Source organism: Ranitomeya imitator, chromosome 1 (genome assembly GCF_032444005.1).
Source record: "Ranitomeya imitator isolate aRanImi1 chromosome 1, aRanImi1.pri, whole genome shotgun sequence".
Classification (NCBI taxonomy): Eukaryota; Metazoa; Chordata; class Amphibia; order Anura; family Dendrobatidae; genus Ranitomeya; species Ranitomeya imitator.
The window spans coordinates 953,394,177-953,406,747 of NC_091282.1; the positions used below are offsets into that span (position 1 = coordinate 953,394,177).

Consider the following 12,571-nt stretch of genomic DNA (forward strand, 5'->3'; position numbering starts at 1 on the left):
TGTGAAAACTGTAGTGCTTTCCTTCAAGATGAGTGATGGCTTCCATGCGCTTATTTCGAGTAGAGCTCTGTTCATAGCTGGCAACCCTCAGACAAACATTGTTTTCTATGATCCACCTTCCAACAATCATTATGTGCAATTGTTTCTGTAATAGGTTCTTATTCATGTTTTCCGGTAATGGGTTCTGAGGACTAAAGTATGAGGCATAATTTATACCATAATAAAATGTATGGCAAACATGTGAAGAATATCTTTTATTGCACTCTGTAACAACTGCAGATGTTAGAACATTTCTTGGAAAAGATTTCTCGGAAATCAGGTGTACCAAATAAAATTTATTGCTCGGTGAATTGTCCTAAATTTGTTTCTTAGTGGTTCAGCTCAGATCTTAAAACGTTTACCTCTGCAGTCCTGCATATGGTCTTTTTTTTTTATCACGAAGCTACAGTTCAGGATCTCGATCATCTTAAAGAATGTCTATGTGGGATAATTAATAGAGTTGAGTTGATGTAAGATTTAATTACAAAAAGTGCAGCAAATAATTACCGTAATTACAGGTGGGACAGTGAGATCTCTGCTCCCTGTGTATGTGCAGACACTAAAGGGAACCTGTCGGCAGGATTGTGCACAGTACCCTAAAGACAGTGTCAGGTCGGCGCCGTTATACTGATTGCAATGATACCTGGTGATGAAATCTGTCTTGTGGTTGTTTAATCTTTATTTTCAGTTTTGACTTAGGGTACCGTCACACAGTGGCATTTTGATCGCTACGACGGCACGATCCGTGACGCTCCAGCATCGTAACAATATCGCTCCAGCGTCGTAGACTGCTGTCACACTTTGCAATGTACGACGCTGGAGCGATAATTTCATGACGTATTTGCGATGTAGAAGCCGTTGGTTACTATGAGCACATCGTATACAATATCGTGCACACCTTTGTTACACCATGCGATAATGCCGCCACAGCGGGACACTAGACGCCGAAAGAAAGTTTCAAACGATCTGTTACGACGTACGATTCTCAGTGGGGTCCCTGATCGCAGGATTGTGTCAGACACTGCGAGATCGCTGGAACGTCACGGATATATCGCTGGAACGTCACGAATCGTGCCGTCGTAGCGATCAAAATGCCACTGTGTGACGATACCCTTAGATATGCCCGTTCTCCTGTACGGGCCTGTAATGAGGGGTTGATGTGGTGCTCTGATTAGATATTCATACTGATGGCTTCTGACAGGTAACTAATCCCTCACTGACCTGCCCCCTACTTTGCATACTGATTATTATATGTATTGAAGAGAAAAAAAAAAACAACTTCAGCAGGTGCCGGCACTGTAGCATGATCGCATGTATGATGTGCATTTAATTGTTTTATTTAGTCCTATACATTGATTCTGAAAAAAAAAAATCTCTCAAATTGGCGCCGACCGCTCCTGCGCATTAGCATCTATTGGCGATCCCGATTGATGCTATTGTGCAGGCGCCAGCAGCGCCATCTTGGTGGAAACAATTTTTTTTTCCTCTAGCAAAATGGAACTGCCTGCGCAGTAGCATCTTTTGCATCTCTGATTTTTGGAGGTTTTTTTTTTTCCAGAGTCAATGTATAATACTAAATAAACAATTTAATGCACAGCATACATGCGATGATATTGCAGTGCAGGCGTGCTGAAGGTGATTTTTTTTTTTTTTTAAATACATATAATAATCAGTATGTAAACTAGGGGGCAGGTCAGTGAGGGATCAGTGACCTGTTTGCAGTCTGCATTATGAATACCTAATCAGAGCACCACATGGAGACTATTGAGGCATGCCAAAAGTAAAAAAAAAAGTTTTTAAAAACATAAAAAAATAAGGTTCAACTCATCCCCTTACGCCCCATTCAAAATGAAACAATTACAAAATTCAAACATGCACATATTTGGTATCGCATAATCGGCCGATCTATCAATATATAAAAAAAATTAACCTAATTGATACTGACATAATGAAAAAAAAAGTCAAAACGCCAGAATTACTTTTTTTGGTCACTGCAACATTGAATTAAAATGCAATAACGGGCGATCAAAAGATCGTTATCTGCACCAAAATGGTATCATTAAATACTTCAGCTCGGCGCGCAAAAAATAAGCCCTCGCCCAACCCGAGATCACGAAAAATGGAATGGCGCTATATATTTTTTTCCACCACTTAGATAAAAATGAACCCAGACATGTTTGGTGTCTATGAATTCGTAATGACCTGGAGAATCATAATGGCAGGTCAGTTTTAGCATTTAGTGAACCTAGCAAAAAAGTGAATCAAAAAACAAGTGTGGGATTGCATTTTTTTTTGCAATTTCATCACACTTGGAATTTTTTTGCCGTGTCCAGTACACAACATGGTAAAACCAATGGTGTAGTTCAAAATTGCAACTGTTCGCTCAAAAAACAAGCCCTCAGATGGCCATATTGACCAAAAAATAAAAAGTTATGGCTCTGGGAAAAGGAGAGCAAAAAATGAAGACGAAAATACCTTCGGTCATGATGGGGTTAAACAACCACCACAAGACGGATTTCATCATCCAAGGTATCATTTTAATCAGTATAACTGCACCGACCTAACACTTCACACTGTCTGTAGATTACTCCGCACTGACAGGTTTCCTTTTAAGTGTCCATTTCTATATCACACATGTGAGAATTCTGTGTTTTTCATTCTCCCCACCAGGCAGAGCGTGTCTGGTAATGTTCTTCATGCATAGTGCCTGGCCATGTCACACTTGGTTCCCAGCAGTTGAATTAGTCTATTTTAGGATGGTGATTTGTAAGATTTGGCCTGGGACCAAGTGAAATGACCACCGTGTTTGATTGCTTGGCCCCCTCGGCCTCAGTGCAGCTGTCCTCCTTTGCCTGGTCTATTTTGTGATGGACAGGTGTGGGCGATGCTGAATGCCAGTCCGCCCAGCACTTTACACGCTGTTGGTGTGTAGAATTATTGGGCTTTGGGTTCATTCTGTATTTGTGATGTGGAAACGTGTGCGGGCACATCCCTTTGGGGGTTGTGCGGGTTTCTTTTTATATTGTGAATGACGTATGTTGGGCTAGCTTCCATCATGCGCACATATGGCATGTCTTACAAGCGTTTCTGTTTTGTAACATATATTTTTTCCTATAGAGAAATTTTAGGATTTATATTCAAAACATGATGTAATTTGAAAAACAAGAACCCGACTGGCCCCCAGACACGGTGCCGTGTATGAAGACTTTACAATATTAGCAGCAAATGTCACCTAAAATATGTTGAAATGAAATAAAGCGTTCCTTAAGGGTCCATGCCATACACCCCCTTGTGTGACCTCTCGTGTTTCACAGGAGCGCTAGGCCTGGGCGCCCATGCTGCGGGGAGGTGGGAGCTCGCTGAGGAATGCCATTCCTTGAGTGACGGGCCAGTTGCTTCTTACCACAGACGGACTAAGTCTGACTCTTATGTAGTCTCACGTTATTCTTTCTCTGCATCAAATATAAGGTATCGTATATCTTTTTAATTTTATAAAACTTGTTTGTAAACTTTCGTAAATGGGGGCAACACGATCAAGTATTCCTGTGATAGGAGCTTGGTCTTGCCCATTCTTGACATTTCAGTGTCATTTCAGGGCCCTCTTTGCTTGGTGGGTGTTGAGTGACGTTCTCCTACAACCTGGTTTGTGTGCACAATGTAAGCAATCCTCGTTGTGTATTATGCATGGACGATCTATGCGTTGGCTCACACCAAGGAGGAGGTTTGGGGTTAAGATTTAGTCTCTTGTGCTTACATACCATACTGTTGAGTAGTGGATGCATACCATGGCACAGCTTGAATTACTTGTGTACAGAATCTAGAACTACCGCTACTACACCAATATTTAGGTTTTTTTGTAAGCTGATGATTGTTTTTGTGTATTGCAGTTTGACATTTGCTTTCTGCTGTCTGTGTGATTATTCTTCCCTCACTTGACAAAATGCTGATAAGGTTTCCTACAAGTTGAGGAATGTATGAGCTCAGTTAATACTTTACCACTGAGAAAAGATTAGGCTCAGAGATTAGCTGTCCAATCCATTTTTAAGTAAAAATAAATAGAAATAAAAATATATATACTGTGTATGTTGACATTTGTGCCTTATCCACAGCTCAATATACAGCATTTATATTAATATACACACACACATACATATATATAATATATAGTGTGAATTAAATAGTTACATATCAAGAGTTGTGTATCAGGTGTTAAAGGGAACTGTACTTACAACAAACTTTGCATCAGTCGTACAGAGAAGTATAATGCAAAAGTATTCAACCCCCTACCTCCCTCCTTGGCAGTTTTCATGCTTTGCTATCTCACAACCTAGAATTTCACTTTTTTTTATTTTTGAGGGTTTTCATCAGTTCGTGTAAAGAACATGCCTACTACAACTGTGAACATTTGGTTTTCTTTTATTGTGAAGCAGACAACTAATACGAAAAAATAACTGAAAATTTCAGTCTGCGTAACTATTCACCCCCTTAATGTCAGTACTTTGTATAGCCTTCTTTTTCAGCAATTACAGCTGCAAGTCGCATTGTATAAGTCTCTATGAGCTTTCCACATCTTGTTACTAGGATTTTTGCTCATTCCTCAAGACAAAACTGCTCTGGCTCCTTCAAGTTAGATGGTTTCCTCTGGTGAACGGAATCTTCAGTCTGACCACAGATTCTCTGCTTTAGCAGTATGCTTTGGGTCTTTGTCTTGTTGGAATGGGAACCTCTGTCTCAGTCTCAAATCACTGATGGATCGAAACAGGTTCTGCTCAAGAATATCCCTACATTTCGCACCATCCATGTTCCCCTTGACTCGGAACATTTTTCCTGTCACTGTCTGCGAAAAACATCCCCACAGCATGATGCTGTCACCACCATGTTTCACTGTGGTGATCGTGTTCTTGGGGTGATGAGCTGCGTTGCTTTGGCATTTGGAGAGTCTCCCATGTCTTTTGGCAAAATCAAAATGAGCCTTACAATTTTTGTGTGAAAGTAAATCTGCAAATTGTCTCTTCAGAAAATAAGAGGACTATAACTCTAGTGCCACCTATTGGAAGTAGCAATCCAAAAAGTCAATATTAAACAGTCATGACCGCTCTACCTGGCCTCCAGTGATACACTGACAGGAGGTAATCCCTCCCGCAGTGTATCACTGAGTCGCCGCGAGAGTTCACCGGAGTTCATTAGCTGATCGGTGCTCTCACTTGCGGCACCACTGCGTGAGAAAAGGTTAGACGGCCGTGCACAGCTCCTAGAAAGCTCCCGGGCCCCAGCGCCGATGTTTGCGCCACAGGCCTGCAGCACACAGCACATTAGTGCACAATGGGGCCCAGTGAGCAGAAGCACAAGAGGCCGGAACCCTGCGGGTGGCCCCTGTGTGCTGCTGGTCATCAGGCCCCATACTGCAGTACGGGCAGTAATGCCCTGATCGCTGCCCTGCGTGCTCTGATTATATATTCATAATGCAGACTCCTGACAGGTCACTGCTCCCTCACTGACTTGCCCCCTATTTTGCATAATGAATACCTAACATGCTGTAGAAAGAGACAAAAAATGCTTCTGCTGGCAGGTGCCAGCCATGGCACCAGCTCTGCAACATAATCACATGTTTAGTGTGGCAATAATATATTTTCTTGATGTTATCCAGCTAGGGGAAGAAAAATAAAGAACAGTTTGAAAATGGCGCCTGCCGCAAATGTGCAGTACCAGCAATCGGGGTCTAGCTGTGATCAGATAGCTGCTACTGCGGCGCCATCTTGGAGGAGATGTAAGATGGTGCCCCGACGCATGCGCAGTAGCAGCTATTGCATCACAGTTATGGACACCATTAGCTGCTACTGCGCAGGTGCGGCGGGCGCCATTTATAAATTGTTTATTTTTTCCCACTAGCTGGATAACATCAAGAAAATGTATTCTTGCCACACTAAACATGCAATTATGTTGCAACCTGCCTGAAGAAGCGCTTTTTCTCACTCTTCAGCATGTTAGGTATTCCTTATGCAAACTAGGGGTCGGGTCAGTGAAGTATCAGTGACCTGTCAGTCTGCGTTATGAATATATAATCAGAGCACCACATACACCAGACCTTCCTTAGGGCACGAAAATCACAATATCACAAAACTGAAAATAAAGATTAAACAACAACCCCATTACGGATTTCATCACCCAGGTATCATTTAATCAGTATAACGGTGCCGACGTGACAGTGTCTGTAGGGTACTGTGCACAATCCTGCTGACGGTTCCCTTTAACTAGTTTAAAGCATGTATAGCATGTACAGCCGGGACCAGCTGCTTGGAAAGCATCACCAAACCAGGGATTCAAGCTTGAGGAGGCTAATTTGCATATTCCAGGTGCCTTCTGGGAAATGCGAAGAGTCTCCCTAAGCTAGAAGATCGTTGGGTACAGCCGGGACCAGCTGCTTGGAAAGCATCACCAAACCAGGGATTCAAGCTTGAGGAGGCTAATTTGCATATTCCAGGTGCCTTCTGGGAAAAGCGAAGAGTCTCCCTAAGCTAGAAGATCGTTGGGTACAGCCGGGACCAGCTGCTTGGAAAGCATCACCAAACCAGGGATTCAAGCTTGAGGAGACTAATTTGCATATTCCAGGTGCCTTCTGGGAAAAGCGAAGAGTCTCCCTAAGCTAGAAGATCGTTGGGTACAGCCGGGACCAGCTGCTTGGAAAGCATCACCAAACCAGGGATTCAAGCTTGAAGAGGCTAATTTGCATATTCCAGGTGCCTTCTGGGAAAAGCGAAGAGTCTCCCTAAGCTAGAAGATCGTTGGGTACAGCCGGGACCAGCTGCTTGGAAAGCATCACCAATCCGCGCGCGAATTTTTGCCTGTAGGACATTATTGCAAGAAAGCTTGGCTGAGTAGATTACACAAGAAGGAAAACACACAGCAAGTCAGCAGGATCTAGGAGCAACATGGCAGATGTGACAACCTACATGGTGAGCTGCAGCATGTGCTACATGTTCACAGATCGACCAGAAGAAGAATCAAATTTCACCTGTCAGAAGTGTAGACTAGTGGCCCTATTAGAAGAAAAGGTGCGGGGTCTGGAAGAAAGAATAGCAACTTTGAAACTCATCAAAGAGAATGAAGACTTTCTAGACAGAACAGAAGCATCTCTACTGGTCACAGAAGGTGAAAAAAGTGTCAGAGATGATGATGAAAGGAGATGAGTGGAAGCATGTGACCAAAAGAAGCAAGAAGACCATGGAGAAATCACCAACCACACAACTGAAGAACCGATATCAAATCTTTGTAGAGGATGAAGATGGCACACCTAAGGATGAAGCAATACCAGCAAGCAAAAAAGAAAAGGGCACACAGCAACAAGTGACAGCAAAAAGTACAGCCAAGAAGCAACGAAGAGTGGTGGTGGTGAGACTCACTACTGAGAGGCACAGAAGCAGCCATCTGCAGACCGGACATAACTGCAAGAGAAGTATGCTGCCTTCCAGGTGCGATGATCAAGGATGTGACCGATAGGATACCAAAGCTCTTCAGCTCCAAGGACGTCCACCCATTTCTTCTGATACATGTTGGCACCAATGACACGGCAAGGAAGGACCTACCGACAATCTGCAAAGACTTTGAAGAGTTGGGGAAGAAAGTAAAGGAACTGGATGCACAGGTAGTTTTTTCTTCTATCCTTCCAGTAGACGGGCATGACACCAGGAGATGGAACAGGATCCTTGATGCAAACAACTGGCTAAGACGATGGTGCAGACAACAAGGATTCGGATTCCTGGACCACGGTGTGAATTACTTGTACGATGGACTCCTCGCCAGAGACGGACTACACCTCAACAAACCTGGGAAACACACATTCGCCAGAAGACTCGCTACACTCATCAGGAGGGCGTTAAACTAGAAGAAGAGGGGACGGGAAGAAAAACATTAGACTTGAACAAAGAAGATCCAGGAAAACATACTCAGAAGGGAGGTAAGAACATTTCTAAAACAATCCACAGCGAGGAGATTGGAACAAAACAAAATCCTCTAAACTGCATGCTCACAAACGCCAGAAGCCTCACAAACAAGATGGAAGAACTAGAAGCAGAAATATCTACAGGTAACTTTGACATAGTGGGAATAACCGAGACATGGTTAGATGAAAGCTATGACTGGGCAGTTAACTTACAGGGTTACAGTCTGTTTAGAAAGGATCGTAAAAATCGGAGAGGAGGAGGGGTTTGTCTAAAGTCCACTTTAAGGGAGGATATTAGCGAAGGAAATGAGGATGTCGAGTCCATATGGGTCGAAATTCATGGAGGGAAAAATGGTAACAAAATTCTCATTGGGGTCTGTTACAAACCCCCAAATATAACAGAAACCATGGAAAGTCTACTTCTAAAGCAGATAGATGAAGCTGCAACCCATAATGAGGTCCTGGATATGGGGGACTTTAACTACCCGGATATTAACTGGGAAACAGAAACCTGTGAAACCCATAAAGGCAACAGGTTTCTGCTAATAACCAAGAAAAATTATCTTTCACAATTGGTGCAGAATCCAACCAGAGGAGCAGCACTTTTAGACCTAATACTATCTAATAGACCTGACAGAATAACAAATCTGCAGGTGGTCGGGCATCTAGGAAATAGCGACCACAATATTGTACAGTTTCACCTGTCTTTCACTAGGGGGACTTGTCAGGGAGTCACAAAAACACTGAACTTTAGGAAGGCAAAGTTTGACCAGCTTAGAGATGCCCTTAATCTGGTAGACTGGGACAATATCCTCAGAAATAAGAATACAGATAATAAATGGGAAATGTTTAAGGACATCCTAAATAGGCAGTGTAAGTGGTTTATACCTTGTGGGAATAAAAGGACTAGAAATAGGAAAAACCCAATGTGGCTAAACAAAGAAGTAAGACAGGCAATTAACAGTAAAAAGAAAGCATTTGCACTACTAAAGCAGGATGGCACCATTGAAGCTCTAAAAAACTATAGGGAGAAAAATACTTTATCTAAAAAACTAATTAAAGCTGCCAAAAAGGAAACAGAGAAGCACATTGCTAAGGAGAGTAAAACTAATCCCAAACTGCTCTTCAACTATATCAATAGTAAAAGAATAAAAACTGAAAATGTAGGCCCCTTAAAAAATAGTGAGGAAAGAATGGTTGTAGATGACGAGGAAAAAGCTAACATATTAAACACCTTCTTCTCCACGGTATTCACGGTGGAAAATGAAATGCTAGGTGAAATCCCAAGAAACAATGAAAACCCTATATTAAGGGTCACCAATCTAACCCAAGAAGAGGTGCGAAACCGGCTAAATAAGATTAAAATAGATAAATCTCCGGGTCCGGATGGCATACACCCACGAGTACTAAGAGAACTAAGTAATGTAACAGATAAACCATTATTTCTTATTTTTAGGGACGCTATAGCGACAGGGTCTGTTCCGCAGGATTGGCGCATAGCAAATGTGGTGCCAATATTCAAAAAGGGCTCTAAAAGTGAACCTGGAAATTATAGGCCAGTAAGTCTAACCTCTATTGTTGGTAAAATATTTGAAGGGTTTCTGAGGGATGTTATTCTGGATTATCTCAATGAGAATAACTGTTTAACTCCATATCAGCATGGGTTTATGAGAAATCGCTCCTGTCAAACCAATCTAATCAGTTTTTATGAAGAGGTAAGCTATAGGCTGGACCACGGTGAGTCATTGGACGTGGTATATCTCGATTTTTCCAAAGCGTTTGATACCGTGCCGCACAAGAGGTTGGTACACAAAATGAGAATGCTTGGTCTGGGGGAAAATGTGTGTAAATGGGTTAGTAACTGGCTTAGTGATAGAAAGCAGAGGGTGGTTATAAATGGTATAGTCTCTAACTGGGTCGCTGTGACCAGTGGGGTACCGCAGGGGTCAGTATTGGGACCTGTTCTCTTCAACATATTCATTAATGATCTGGTAGAAGGTTTACACAGTAAAATATCGATATTTGCAGATGATACAAAACTATGTAAAGCAGTTAATACAAGAGAAGATAGTATTCTGCTACAGATGGATCTGGATAAGTTGGAAACTTGGGCTGAAAGGTGGCAGATGAGGTTTAACAATGATAAATGTAAGGTTATACACATGGGAAGAAGGAATCAATATCACCATTACACACTGAACGGGAAACCACTGGGTAAATCTGACAGGGAGAGGGACTTGGGGATCCTAGTTAATGATAAACTTACCTGGAGCAGCCAGTGCCAGGCAGCAGCTGCCAAGGCAAACAGGATCATGGGGTGCATTAAAAGAGGTCTGGATACACATGATGAGAGCATTATACTGCCTCTGTACAAATCCCTAGTTAGACCGCACATGGAGTACTGTGTCCAGTTTTGGGCACCGGTGCTCAGGAAGGATATAATGGAACTAGAGAGAGTACAAAGGAGGGCAACAAAATTAATAAAGGGGATGGGAGAACTACAATACCCAGATAGATTAGCGAAATTAGGATTATTTAGTCTAGAAAAAAGACGACTGAGGGGCGATCTAATAACCATGTATAAGTATATAAGGGGACAATACAAATATCTTGCTGAGGATCTGTTTATACCAAGGAAGGTGACGGGCACAAGGGGGCATTCTTTGCGTCTGGAGGAGAGAAGGTTTTTCCACCAACATAGAAGAGGATTCTTTACTGTTAGGGCAGTGAGAATCTGGAATTGCTTGCCTGAGGAGGTGGTGATGGCGAACTCAGTCGAGGGGTTCAAGAGAGGCCTGGATGTCTTCCTGGAGCAGAACAATATTGTATCATACAATTAGGTTCTGTAGAAGGACGTAGATCTGGGGATTTATTATGATGGAATATAGGCTGAACTGGATGGACAAATGTCTTTTTTCGGCCTTACTAACTATGTTACTATGTTAATTCACTACTAAAACATAGCATGACATAATAATTTAGCTGTTTGGCATTCGCTGTAGCTGTTACACCAGTCATCTGCTGATGTTCCTGTTCTTTGTGGACCTAGACCTTTCTAGATAATCTGGTAATAAAATCAAGTCTATTTGTTTGTTCTGTTGGGGATTCCCTTGTGTAATCCCCACTGGTTTAATCCTTGTTTTTTTGTTTGTTTTTTTGATGGGTGTGATAGTTACAACTGTAATCTAGATTTCGTCCCCTCTGTTTTTCCAGTGGTGGGACACTGGCAAGTTTCTTTGTACAGTTTTCTCTGGGGTATGGAAAGGAGATGAAGCCCTCTTGGGACAGTCTAGTGTTACTGAGTAAAGGTACCGTCACACTAGACGATATCGCTAGCGATCCGTGACGTTGCAGCGTCCTCGCTAGCGATATCGTCCAGTGTGACAGGCAGCAGCGATCAGGCCCCTGCTGTGCTGTCGCTGGTCGGGGAAGAAAGTCCAGAACTTTATTTGGTCGCTGGACTCTCCGCAGACATCGCTGAATCGGCGTGTGTGACACCGATTCAGCGATGTCTTCACTGGTAACCAGGGTAAACATCGGGTAACTAAGCGCAGGGCCGCGCTTAGTAACCCAATGTTTACCCTGGTTACCATCCTAAAAGTAAAAAAAACAAACCGCACATACTTACCTAACGCTGTCTGTCCTCCAGCGCTGTGCTATGCACTCCTCCTGTACTGGCTGTGAGCGTCGGTCAGCCGGAAAGCAGAGCGGTGACGTCACCGCTCTGCTTTCCGGCCGCTGTGCTCACACAGACAGTACAGGAGGAGTGCAGAGCACAGCGCTGGAGGACAGACGGCTGTAGGTAAGTATGTAGTGTTTGTTTTTTTTACTTTTAGGATGGTAACCAGGGTAAACATCGGGTTACTAAGCGCGGCCCTGCGATTCCTATTAAAGGTACCGTCACACTGAACGATATCGCTATCGATCCGTGACGTCGCAGCGTCCTGGCTAGCGATATCGTTCAGTTTGACATTGCAGCAGCGATCAGGATCCTGCTGTGATGTCGTTGGTCGCTGCAGAAAGTCCAGAACTTTATTTCGTCGCTGGACTCCCTGCAGACATCGCTGAATCGGCGTGTGTGACGCCGATTCAGCGATGTCTTCACTGGTAACCAGGGTAAACATCGGGTTACTAAGCGCAGGGCTGCGCTTAGTAACCCGATATTTACCCTTGTTACCAGCGTAAAAGTAAATAAAACAAACATTACATACTTACATTCCGCTGTCTGTCCCCGGTGCTGTGCTTCTCTGCACTGGCTGTGAGCGCCGGCCAGCCGGAAGGCACAGCGGTGACGTCACCGCTCTGCTTTCCGGCCGCTGTGCTCACAGTCAGTGCAGGAAAGCACAGCGCCGGGGACAGACAGCGGAAGGTAAGTATGTAGTGTTTGTTTTTTTTACTTTTACGATGGTAACCAGGGTAAACATCGGGTTACTAAGCGTGGCCCTGCGCTTAGTAACCCGATGTTTAGATGTTTACCCTGGTTACCGGCATCGTTGGTCGCTGGAGAGCGGTCTGTGTGACAGCTCTCCAGCGACCAAACAGCGACGCTGCAGCGATCCGGATCGTTGTCGGTATCGCTGCAGCGTCGCTAAG

The 12,571-nt window shown here is 43.5% G+C and overlaps 1 protein-coding gene across 3 annotated transcripts in view; it reads left to right on the plus strand.

Moving 5' to 3' along the window:
• AIMP1 (aminoacyl tRNA synthetase complex interacting multifunctional protein 1) overlaps positions 1 to 12,571 on the plus strand; it is a 132,112-nt gene that overhangs the window by 33,717 nt on the left and 85,824 nt on the right. The window contains exon 1 of one of the 3 annotated variants that reach the window (XM_069743720.1): positions 3,372 to 3,507. The exons of the other annotated variants lie outside the window; for them this stretch is intronic. The gene's annotated coding sequence lies outside the window, so the exon portion shown is untranslated. Of the gene's footprint in view, positions 1 to 3,371; positions 3,508 to 12,571 lie in introns of those variants that run through there. 3 annotated transcript variants of the gene reach the window in all.